This window comes from Brienomyrus brachyistius, chromosome 6 (assembly GCF_023856365.1).
Source record: "Brienomyrus brachyistius isolate T26 chromosome 6, BBRACH_0.4, whole genome shotgun sequence".
Taxonomy (NCBI): Eukaryota; Metazoa; Chordata; class Actinopteri; order Osteoglossiformes; family Mormyridae; genus Brienomyrus; species Brienomyrus brachyistius.
In genome coordinates, this window is record NC_064538.1 from 11532387 (window position 1) to 11545560 (window position 13174).

Genomic DNA, 13174 nt, shown 5'->3' on the forward strand with positions numbered 1-13174 from the left:
GAAAACTGACATACTGTCATCTTCTGTATCTGCCAAATATAAACTTGGAGATTTCAGGGCTTAATTTCACATACACAAAATCCACAGACCTCATTGATGGCAATGGCAATACAAAAAATATCACATGCAGTGCACGGCAGACTAAAAGAGGCTTTTGAATGTACGAGAACATGAAGTGATTAGCAAAGTCACCTAAAACCTACTATGTGAGTAACTGCCGAGAAAGAGGAGAAAAGACAAATGTTGCAACATCAAATTAGGTGTTGACTCTGCTGACCTGCACACTTTCAATACCCCATGGCGAACATACCAATCCTGCCATCTCTACTCCAGCATCACAAGGGTAGCGTTTCAGTAGATCACCTCAGATAAGCTTTGGTCACATTTGTGGAGTGTGTGTATTTGCAAGGACATGACAATGATGGGTATGACCATAAAAGTTAATGACAAAGCCAATCATCTCAATGTCAACTGGACAAAGATTGCCTGTATAGTGGATGTGGTGGAATACTGTATATGGCCTGTATTACTTTTGATCGTGTCAGGCATCACGCCTCTTCCCACTGAGAGAACGCGGCTCCAGTGGTTTTTAGGCAAACATTCATTCTCAGCTCAAATCATATCAGATATAGCAACACTCACTACTTCCTGTAGATTGCTGCTTCAGAAACACATGCTGCCACAATAGCAGCTAACACAGCACCTGGCCTTTGAGAAACTAAAAGCTGTTCATTGCACCAGATCCTCACAGCAGATTGTCATACAAGCAGATGCACCCATAAACACATCTACAGTTTTCCTAGTAAAGGGCTCAATGGATTGAATGCACACTCTAAGTATCGTCTGTGGAGCAATACTGTGTTCAGCAGGTGTGTAATGCCCCTGGACACAATCCTGACCAGACCAATGAGCAGGGTTCTAGCTTGACTCCAGAAGATGTTGCTGCTGTTCCAGACATACAATTCAACCATTGTCTACACAGTCAGGAATGCAGAGGTGGGTAATTCAGGTCCAGAAATCAGGTCCGGATCAAGATTTTGTTTCAACCAACTGGTTGAGTATAAAGAGTCAAATCACAGAGTACTCCACTGGTGGGTTAAAACAAAATCTTGGTCTGGACTCTTACTTTATAGACCTCAACTACCCTCTAAAACTACCTCTGCATGAATGACCTGAATCTCACATTCTTCAGAAGTAGTGCAACCCAGTAAGCACTGTGATGGCATTGACATTCAGCTATGCAAAAGGACAGAATATGTACAGTCCTGATGGACGCATCATCATAGAAGGCAGGACATGACATTTGGCCTATTTGCACTTTCATTGAAGACGTCTTCCTTATGGTTGGTATACTGAAAAGATCCCATTCAGCTCACTGGAACATGTGAAGGGAGAAACGTAAAAGGCAGGTGTTAATACAAGTAAAACATGTGCACATGTGGGTAAAGTGTACAAGCCCTGTTAGGTACAGTATGTTTATTTACCAAGCGCATGGAGCCATTACTTCAAACAGTGGGTGTCTCTCAATAGCAAGGATGCAAATATCATACCTATGTTCTTGCCAAGAGTGGTCTTGCTAACTTGCCCCCCAAGAACGAACTTACAATGAATCTCATTGTTGAGGATCCAACTGATGCATTCTTGATATTTGGAACGGGGCAACGACATCCGGGGATTTTTACCATCCTCTGTACTTTTGTTCTTAGTATTGTAACTGGTCTTTGGCAATGGAAGATGACGCCAAATGGGAATGTGAGAATATGAGCACGGTCAAGTACGCATATTGATAAAGACCCAATGTGCCCTTGCTACCAAAATGGCCAACAAATGGACACGAAGACTATTCTTTCAGGCAGATACCAGAAACCAATGGTGAAGAAATATTAATCACTTAGCTCCACGCTTTACAGTGCTGGAACACTGTCCTCACATCTGTGCCACTGCCGATGGGCCATGCACTCCACTCCAGATTGCAAATGAGCAGTTCAGCACTCTGTTCCCACAGATTTTGGGGAAAATCCCCACAGAAGACAGCTCCTGCAAGAACACCTCATCCCTTTCGTTTTTTAAAGGCAGCAAGTAGTGTACATGAAAGTATCAAGAGGTCAGCAGCCATCCACAGTGCCTGAGGTTCATGATGAGCCGAAAGATTATACTATGACAGGGGTCAGTTATCAAAGGAGCATGTTATAGCTATCTGAGCATCGACAGGGCAGTTCGTCACAGAAGCAGGAAAGGTGCCGCATCTGTCACAATCACGGAGAGAAACGCTTCCCGATACCCCATTTTGACTATGTTTATACCTTTCTCTTGCTTCTTTTTTGAAATGTTCATTCATGAAGAACATTACAATATATTTAAAGGTAGTTTGTTACATGCATTTAATAGAATGAATTGTTAACTCATCATACATAGATCGTGAAAAGTATGCAAACACGCCACAGGGCCATCACAGGGCACACACATTACAGGGCCATCACAGGGCACACACACCACAGGGCCGTCACAGGGCACACACACCACAGGGCCATCACAGGGCACACACACCACAGGGACGTCACAAGGCACACACACCACAGGGCCATCACAGGGCACACACACCACAGGGCCATCACAAGGCACACACACCACAGGGCCATCACAGGGCACACACACCACAGGGCCGTCACAGGGAACACACACCACAGGGCCATCACAGGGCACACACACCACAGGGCCATCACAGGGCACACACACCACAGGGCCGTCACAGGGCACACACACCACAGGGCCGTCGCAAGGCACACACACCACAGGGCCGTCACAGGGCACACACACCACAGGGCCATCACAGGGCACACACACCACAGGGCCGTCACAGGGCACACACACCACAGGGCCGTCACAGGGCACACACATCACAGGGCCGTCACAGGGCACACACACCACAGGGCCGTCACAGGGCACACACACCACAGGGCCATCACCGGGCACACACACCACAGGGCCATCACACGGCACACACACCACAGGGCCGTCACAGGGCACACACATCACAGGGCCGTCACAGGGCACACACACCACAGGGCCGTCACAGGGCACACACGCCACAGGGCCATCACCGGGCACACACACCACAGGGCCATCACAGGGTACACACACCACAGGGCCATCGCAAGGCACACACGCCACAGGGCCATCACAGGGCACACACACCACAGGGCCATCACAGGGCACACACACCACAGGGCCATCACAGGGCACACACACCACAGGGCCGTCACAGGGCACACACACCACAGGGCCATCACAGGGCACACACACCACAGGGCCATCACAGGACACACACAACACAGGGCCGTCACAGGGCACACACACCACAGGGCCGTCACAGGGCACACACACCACAGGGCCATCACAGGGCACACACACCACAGGGCCATCACAGGGCACACACACCACAGGGCCATCACAGGGCACACACATCACAGGGCCATCACAGGGCACACACACCACAGGGCCGTCACAGGGCACACACACCACAGGGCCATCACAGGGCACACACACCACAGGGCCATCGCAAGGCACACACACCACAGGGCCATCACAGGGCACACACACCACAGGGCCATCACAGGGCACACACGCCACAGGGCCATCGCAAGGCACACACGCCACAGGGCCATCACAGGGCACACACACCACAGGGCCATCACAGGGCACACACACCACAGGGCCATCACAGGGCACACACACCACAGGGCCGTCACAGGGCACACACACCACAGGGCCATCACAGGGCACACACACCACAGGGCCATCACAGGGCACACACACCACAGGGCCGTCACAGGGCACACACACCACAGGGCCGTCACAGGGCACACACACCACAGGGCCGTCACAGGGCACACACACCACAGGGCACACACACCACAGGGCCGTCACAGGGCACACACACCACAGGGCCGTCACAGGGCACACACACCACAGGGCCGTCACAGGGCACACACACCACAGGGCCGTCACAGGGCACACACACCACAGGGCACACACACCACAGGGCCATCACAGGGCACACACACCACAGGGCCGTCACAGGGCACACACACCACAGGGCCGTCACAGGGCACACACACCACAGGGCCATCACAGGGCACACACACCACAGGGCCGTCACAGGGCACACACACCACAGGGCCGTCACAGGGCACACACACCACAGGGCCGTCACAGGGCACACACACCACAGGGCACACACACCACAGGGCCATCACAGGGCACACACACCACAGGGCCGTCACAGGGCACACACACCACAGGGCCGTCACAGGGCACACACACCACAGGGCACACACACCACAGGGCCATCACAGGGCACACACACCACAGGGCCGTCACAGGGCACACACACCACAGGGCCGTCACAGGGCACACACACCACAGGGCCGTCACAGGGCACACACAGTACAGGGTTTTTTGGACTGTGGGTTGGATTGTGGGGGGGGGGGAGACTAAATGAAACACCATGATGACACAGGAAGAACATGGAGGCAGGGCAGGGAGGTTTTAACCCTTGTCTCTAGAGGTGCGAAGCAACGGTGCCATCCCACAGGACAAGCAGGTACAGAAAATGATTGGACGGACGGACGGACGGACGAATGGATGGATGGATGGAGGAGCCGTTTGGGTAATCTAAAACCTGGGAGCTGCCATTTGTCTATCTCTAGTCCATGCACTTTATACTGCATATTTTATTGATGGCTGAGCCCTCTGCTGTGCTCCCTGTTCACATATGACCCTGTGGCTATATGCAGCTCTAATTCCATCATCAAGTTTGCTGATGATATCACCACTGTGGGCAGAGTGATGTCCAGACAAAAACTTCACCCCAATGTCAGCAAGACCAAGTGTCTTGTCATCTATTTCAGGAAGCATGAGGCAGGCTGTGGTCCCATTTACATCAGCATGGAAGCTGCGAGCAAGGTCAGCAGCTTCAAGTAAGTTTAAGTTCAAAGTCATAGACAGCCTTACATGGCCACAACATTGGCAGCAATCAAGAAGGCAAACCAATGTACGTACTTCCTCAGACACCTAAAGAAGGTCCTGATGTTGGAAGGAGACATCGTCAGGTTCTACAGATGCTTGACAGACTCCATCCTTGCCACATGCATTAAATTGCGATACAGTATGGCACTTGATAAGCTGGGGACCTCAGTAGACTGTAGAGGGTGATGACGACTGTTCACACTGTCCCCGTAATACATCTGCCTTCACTACAAAACATTTTCAATGCATGCTGCAATCAGAAAGTCAGGCAGCATCTCTGCAGACTCTAGTCGCCCTCTTTTCACCCCAGTCCCTTCTGGCATGACACAAAAAAGCGACACTTAAACCACAACGCTAAGAACCAGTTTATACCTGCAAACCACAAGGCTTTTCAACAGTTACTGGGCACCGATTAGTAAAGCAAGGTAGACTAAACTGATGATCGCATATATACTCTGTAATTTCCCTGTTATTTTTGTATACTTTTTTCCCATTCATCATCTCATGCATCATTCATAATATATATTATTTGTGTTATTTATTGTCTGCATTGCCATTTCTGTTATTATCATTGTCTGATGTTGCTACTCATTGTTATTCTTTGCAGTATTAACTGTAAGTAGTCAGGAGACACACCAGTAAGCACATTAAGTACATATGACAATAAATCTGTATCTGAAATGTCACCTCAATGCATGAACCTTAATATTGCTTACATTTCAATTATCTCCTACACCTGACTGGCTCTGTTGCCTTCCCATCTATGCAGAAAACATCAAAGCGAAAAGAATACGGAAGGGAACATTCTGTGACCGGCTATCCCTCTCGCCCTCCTATTTCCCAAGCCACAGAACCGCTAGTCATAACCAAACTTTAATTGGAGCTACCTAACCCTTACACTTGAAACCATCTATACCACAAGGCTGGGATACACTATGAAGATGATGTCACTCCATCACAGGGAACGTACACTCACACACTCAATCATTCTTTATGAGCAATTCAGAGACGTCAGTTAGCCGTATGTCTTTAGGCTGTGAGAGGGAAGCAAAGAAGGCTTCAATGATTTGCACTTTGAAGACTTTAAGAACAAGGTGTAAAACTCACTGACGAATGCAAAGCATACCAAAGTTTACTCTAAGGGCTGACACAAAACCTAGGAAAATTCTGCTGAAATTATGCTATGGTATGTTAAAAGTGTTGGAACATATTCAAATATGTAATTGAAAATACATTGAACACCATATCCACCCCTTACCGCTCATTTTTGGGAAGACAAGAAGTGAAACATCGGTCCTACTACAACCTAGGATTACCTTTGCTTTCATCACACTTTACAAACCTTCATTTTAATAAAGGCATATGTACTACATTTAGCATGAAACTCTAAATGAAAGGTACTATAACCTGGAGGTAACAGTTTAATCAAATTTAGAATTCATTGAGAATTGAAGTAAATAGGTAGCGGTAGCTAGATTACTATGATTACCATGCCCTCAAGTGCCAAGTTTATATATGGATAAGTAACCAGCACTTCCCCCCATGCCGTTATCTCCAGGAAATCGTTGGATTGGGTCCAAGACTGAACCAATAATGACGTTATCGTATTTGTCATCATAATCACATCAGACAGTATCTTTTCAAGTAAAGTGTCTAAAAGCAGTATGGTCCTTCTGCTGTTTCATGTTATGATGTAGTCTTTGACCTTGGGGGGACGGGGGGGGGGGGGGACGGCAGAACAGATGTATTCAAATAGGGAGTCATGTTATCTACGCCACCATTCTTAGAACTGTAATTTCACTAACTGGATCTAAAATTCAAACTCATGTAGTTAGCAGAATACCTGAAATGCTTTTTCTTTAAAAGCATTGTTTGGATGTGGAAAAAAAAAAATCATTAACCTCCTAGAAATGCGGATCATCTTGATTTTTCCAGGAACCTATTAGCATTTCTCATTTGAAATATTTAAATCTGAGGAAGCAACCAGAATCAGTGCACATTTTTCAGTAGATATATGTATGCAATTATTCCTGTGCAGGCATTTATCATGTCCCTGGAATAAAGCCAGATTACTTGCTAGTAAAGTGGAAGTGACTAGAATGAATTAGGCACCAGAGATATGGAACGGACCATGCGGGGACCAGCTCTGGCATGTAGTCGGATAAGCACAGGGAGACTTGGGAGCAGCTGCATTTTCATAATGGAAATTTGGGGCTTCAGCACAGCTAATCAATGTCTTTGACAGGTGAGAACAACCATAAATCACCTACAGAGTATCCCCAATGCACTCTTCCACAATCTGGCTGACAACAATGAAAAGAGTTTTGACAGAAATGTGGTTCCTAGTGAGACAGTCAAAACAGCTAGACGTTAACTATAGTCGAATAATGAAATCATTGTTTTTATGTACTGGCATGAAGACTGAGCAAGAAAAATTGTTGTTTAACACAATAAATATTATATGGACTTTAAATGTTTTCAGATTCCTGTTGGATTCAATATATTGACATAAATACAGTATACTGGATATTGGATATGATCATCAAAGTAGGATCCAGTAGAAGATACAGTTTCGTACCTTGATCAGCATTCTGCTTTAATTTTAGACAGCCTGCTATTCTGTAAATATCCCAGTATTAGTAATAGGTCTTAAGATGTTTTATCGGGACATTCAAGAAACATCTCAAAACCGATCCCTTCAGGTAACATCTCAACTGACTGCATCCTATGACTGACCCTCCCTATCTCACTGTCTCCACTGACTGTTCCATTGAAGTGTTTTTACTTCGTAAGAACATAAGAAATTTACGAATGAGTGGAGGCCATTCAGCCCATCAAGCTTGTTTGGGGAGAACTTAACTAATAGCTCAGAGTTGTTAAAATCTGATATAGCTCTGATTTAAAGGAACCCAGGGTTTTGGCCTGCACTACACTAACAGGAAGACTATTCCATACTCCAACTACATGCTGTGTAAAGAAGTGTTTCCTCAAATTCATTTCAAAATGTTCTCCCGCTAATTTCCACTTATGGCTACGAGTTCTAGTATTTAAACTAATATTGAAATAGCCATTAGGCTGAACAGCATCCAGACCTGTTAGAATCTTATATACCTGGATCATGTCCCCCCCTTAGTCTCCTTTGCTTGAGGCTAAGCAGATTCAGCTCAGCTAACCTCTCTTGATAAGACATTCCTCTAAGACCAGGAATCATTCTCGTAGCCCTACGTTGCACCTTTTCCAAGGCAGCAATGTCCTTTTAAAGGTTTGGTGACCAAACCTGCATACAATGTTCTAGGTGGGGTCTTACCAAGGAATTATATAATCAAAACATCACCTCCCATCACTTAAACTCCACACACCTAGAGATGTAACCCAATATCCTATTGGCCTTTTGTATTGCTTCCCAAGACTGGTGAGAGTGGGACATGGAAGCATCACCATACACACCGAGGTCTTTCTCATAGTCAGCTACCTTATGTCAGTGGAACCCATAAAATATCTATAAACTATCTTTATGTTTCTTCTCCCTGCATGGATTACCTTACATTTATCTATGTTAAATTTCATCTGCCAGGTATCAGTCCAGTCGTTAATTAAATCCAGATCCCGTTGTAGCCTCTCTGCTACTAGATTAGTATCTGCTACACTACCCACCTTCGTGTCATCTGCAAATTTAATCAGTTTACTGTATGTATTGGGGTCAATATCATTAATATAATTAGGAACAATAGTGGTCCTAAAATTGAACCCTGCGGTACCCCACTATGAACGCAGGCCCACTGTGACATTGTGCCTCTAATAACTACTCGCTGCTTCCTGTCAGTTAACCAGTTTTCGATCCAAGCTGCTACAGTTCCTAAAATCCCTATAGCTTTGAGCTTAAGCAAGAGCCTCTTGTATTGCATACTTAATATTGCTACAAGAAAATTGTTGAAAGATGTTGTGTAGCTCTTCTTCCTACACTACTTCACTGGAAGTTCAGCCTAGCCACATTTACGTCCAGTGTACTCCTCAAAGCTGTATATTTGTAATGTAGTATTTACCTCACTTGTACGTCACTTTGGACAAAAGTGTCTGCTAAAGGAAAATAAATGTATATATAAAACGCACCCTAACATTTATTAGATTCTCCTAGTAGATTTTCTTCCTACTGAATTCTTTTGCTGTTGCTTAGTTGTACAGCCCCTCTGATGTTAGGTTCTAAGTTTGTGTTGCTCTTATTCTCACAGTCATCATTGGTCACCCATTAGAAGCTCAGTCTAGAAGTTTGTGATATATACATTTAAAATATAAATGCAGCACAAAAAACCTATCTTTCTTCCTCACCCCCAATTGTTTTACATATTTTACAGATTCCTAGAGGTAACTAGGACAAGTGTTTTTCTAGTGAGAAAATTACAAACACAAAGGATATGTTCGGTCATGACTGGAAGCCCTCATTAAGTACCAGATTTGCAAAAACAAATTTGTATGCAAGTACAACCCAGTTTCCAAAAAAGTTGAGATGCTGTGTGAAATGTAAATAAAAACAGAATGCAATGATTTGCAAATCATATAAACCCATATCTATTTAAAAATGGAACAAAGACAATCAACATCAAATGCTGAAACTGAGAAATTATTGTTTTATGCCAAATACATGCTCAGTTTCAATTTTTCAAAAGAGTTGGGAAAGGGGTGTGTTTACTACTGTATTCGTATCGCCTCTTTTTTTAGTAACACTGCAAACGTTTGGGAGCTGAGGAGACCAGCTGCTGGTGTTTTGAAAGTGAAACGTTGTCCCATTGTTGCCTAAAGTAGGATTTCAGCTGCTCCACAGTTCGGGGTCTCCTTTGTTGTTTATTTTATTTTTTCGTTTTTATGATACATGCTACCTTTCATGGCGGCTCTGAGGCTAGGAATCCTGTGAGTGTCTGGAGTGATTCTACACCATTGGGCCTTTGAGCAGGTCCCATATCCTGGAATTGCTTTGTCCTGGGTATGACGCTAATCTACATCCAGCCCAGGTCCTCCAAATTACAGGAAAAATCTAGGGGTTGGTGGCAGGATTGGCACTCCAGCCACCGGAAAAAAAAAAAAAAACTTTACACTATCCCATTTCATTTGAACTAGTAGGGTGTTGAGGTATCATCCGCCGCACTGCTGCACTCGATTCTCATCCCTGAGGTGGATTGTCATGGGGGTAGGTGGGCAATGCGCTGTATCAGCACGAGCTCCATACCTCTCTTGATACTGCAAAGTGAGTGACAGGTCTGGACTGCAGGCAGACCAGCCTGGGACTCAGATTCTTCTACTATGGATCCATGCTGCTGTAATATACACAGAGTGTAGTTTGGCATTGTCCTGCTGAAATATACAAGACCTTCTCTGAAATAGACATTGCATGGATGGCAGCACATGTTGCTCCAAAACCTGTATATATCATTCGGCATTAATGGTGCCTTCCCAGGTGTGCAAGGTACCCAAGCCATGGGCACTAATGCACCCCCACACCATCACGGATGCTGACTTTTGAACTGTCCACTGATGAGAAGCTGGATGGTCCCTCACCTCTTTAGCCTGGAGTATGTCCATGATTTCCAGAAAGAATTTGAAATTCTGATTCATCAGACCACAGGACAATTTTCCATTTTGCTTCAGTCCATCTTAAATGAGCAGAAATGAGAAGTTGGTGGCATTTCTGGATCATGATTATATTTGGTTTCTTCTTTGCATTGTAGAGTTTCATCCTATTGCCCCCATCCTAACTTTTTAATGTTTTACTGGCATCAAATTCAAGTTGAGCATAAATTTCAGCATATATAAACAATAACATTTCTGAATTTCAATGATATGTTTTCTTTGTTCTGTTTTCAATTAAATGTGAGTTTCTATGATATGCAACCATTGCATTCTATTTTTATTTGCATTTCACACAGCATCCTAACTTTTTTGCAGGCGGGGTTGTATACTCACAAACATTTGCACTTAAACAAAATTTTTTTTTTTGGTGTGTCAGGGCTAGAACACTGAGGCTAACATTGCTTTGCACCTGAATGACTTTATATATATAAAACCCATGTATTGATTTTATATATATATATATACACACAGTAATGTTTTGTCTTCAAATTTATGATCTTTCTCTGTCAGCAGGTTATATTCACTGTGAGCTGCAAAGTACGCAATATCTGCTTGTATCAAGGGACCTGTATCCTAAGACATTATGTATACGCTCAAAAGCCATTGTCAGTTGTGCACACAGGAATACTTATTAGTGCGTGGATACCTGGATGCCTTTCTCAAATGCAGACCTACCAGAGGCAGTAACTTACAGTAATGCTCAGCAGATGCAGAACTATTGCTTCGGGATCAGTAAGGGCTGCTGGCAAATTTGCAGTTTTCTGGCGTCCATGTGGAAACCTTTTCCTTCCAATGTGTCTGTTCTGTTATCTGTTGTCCTTCCCTTTGGTTTGCATCACGTCCCAGATATAAACTGATGGATTTAGAAAATAAACTGCATCTGCGTTAAGTGAGAGGAGCTAAACGAGGGATTTCTTGGAAGGAGCGGCCTGACCCCTGACAGCTCTCACCCAGAGGGCAGCCACAGATGGGCTATAGTGGCTGTTCCATTTCTGAGTTTAAGCCTTAGTTTATCATTTTTATTAATATTTTGGGCATGCAGCCTCAATTAAGTTTCAAATCACAGTACATTCAATTTATCCAAAATGTAACTTATAAATGCACAAACTTACAACTGCACCTTGAAAGACGAAGGTAATGTTGGTCGTCCAAGGAAGTGACATGTACTGTATAATCTGTTATGAAAGTGGCTGGATGAGTTTTATTTTGAACTTTAAGTGAGACTACATGCAGGCCTGCCTTATATTTCCTAGAATGTAAAATCTCATGTATCAATGGTCAATAGAAATGTCACACATATATCCAGCCAGGCCTCCACTCAGTGACACCTATCTGTCTACTCAGTTGTTACACACCTGTGGCTCACTAATTCGGGCAGCTACGTGGATACTCTACGACATTGCTTTGTTATCGCTGTAGTGAGTATTCATTTTGCGGCTATCCTGTTTCCCTACATGACTTTCACCTGATCTTTCAGTTTTCTTGTCCTTTGTCTTGTTTTTTGTTTCTCTCACTGTATTTCTCGCACCATTAGGGGTGGATCTAAGGCAGGGATGGGCAATCTCCCTAATTAGGTCACTAATCAGAGGACTGATTGGCTGAAGAGTCCTCACACCTGGGTTTGAACAGCTGACCTAAAGGTTACCTCAAAAGCCTGCATACACACCGGCCCTTTGTGGATAGGATAGGTCACCAGTAATAAATATGGGAAACCACAGAAGAACTCAGTGCTGTGTGGCTCCACCATAAAGTTAACCTGCTCCTGAAGGACATCCCAAACATTTTCTACCGGCGCTCCCTGGACCTGACCTCAGGTTTTCTCTTTGGGGTTATGATTTTCGTTTGGTTTTTTTGTGTGTTCCCTTGCCTGGTTTTCGACATAGTGGCTGTGTTATTTCAAGCTATGATTTTTGGGCTACACTTCTTGGGAATATGCCTTGTCATTCCTGCTATTGGATCCTCTCTTTCATCAGTAATTTACAAGAGGTGCATGCAGTGGCTCAGACGGTGGAGAGCAAGATGGGATATGTGAGTATTACCCAATTTCCCCATGGGAAACAGGAATCCGAGTTCCAGGACTAACACAAAAATAAGTACACAGGAAAAGCTGCTATTTCAGTTGGGTCAGACGAGAATCAACCCGGGACGTGCGGCACAGGGACAAAAAACCCAACGGGTGCTTTGCTTCCATGGATCTCATCGGGTGTCTGTGTGGAAAGGTACTGTAACCCAATCATTTATATGAAGATGTCTTTCGCTAAACATCCAAAGTTTAATTTACATTGCCGAATTTAAGGATCAAAAATAGATTGATCACTGAAAACTGTATCCAAATAACAGGCATCATGATTGGTGTTACCAATGCCTGCTTAGCATCAAAGCAATAGAATCAATTAAGTTCCAGGTATCTGACTAATGCTGCCAATGACATAACACTAAGTTTACAGTCCAAAGATACATTTGATTAGTAGATATAAAATTGGAACAATTTAATCAATATCTTTTGCCCAACATTGTATAATGA

At 44.5% G+C, this 13174-nt stretch overlaps 1 long non-coding RNA gene across 1 annotated transcript; it reads left to right on the forward strand.

Annotated features, from left to right (window-relative positions):
• Positions 1–12404: 12404 nt before the first annotated feature.
• Positions 12405–12820, forward strand: LOC125744522 (uncharacterized). The gene is made up of 3 exons (XR_007398422.1): positions 12405–12464; positions 12624–12678; positions 12770–12820. It is a non-coding gene; the product is annotated as an uncharacterized LOC125744522 (long non-coding RNA).
• Positions 12821–13174: the final 354 nt, after the last annotated feature.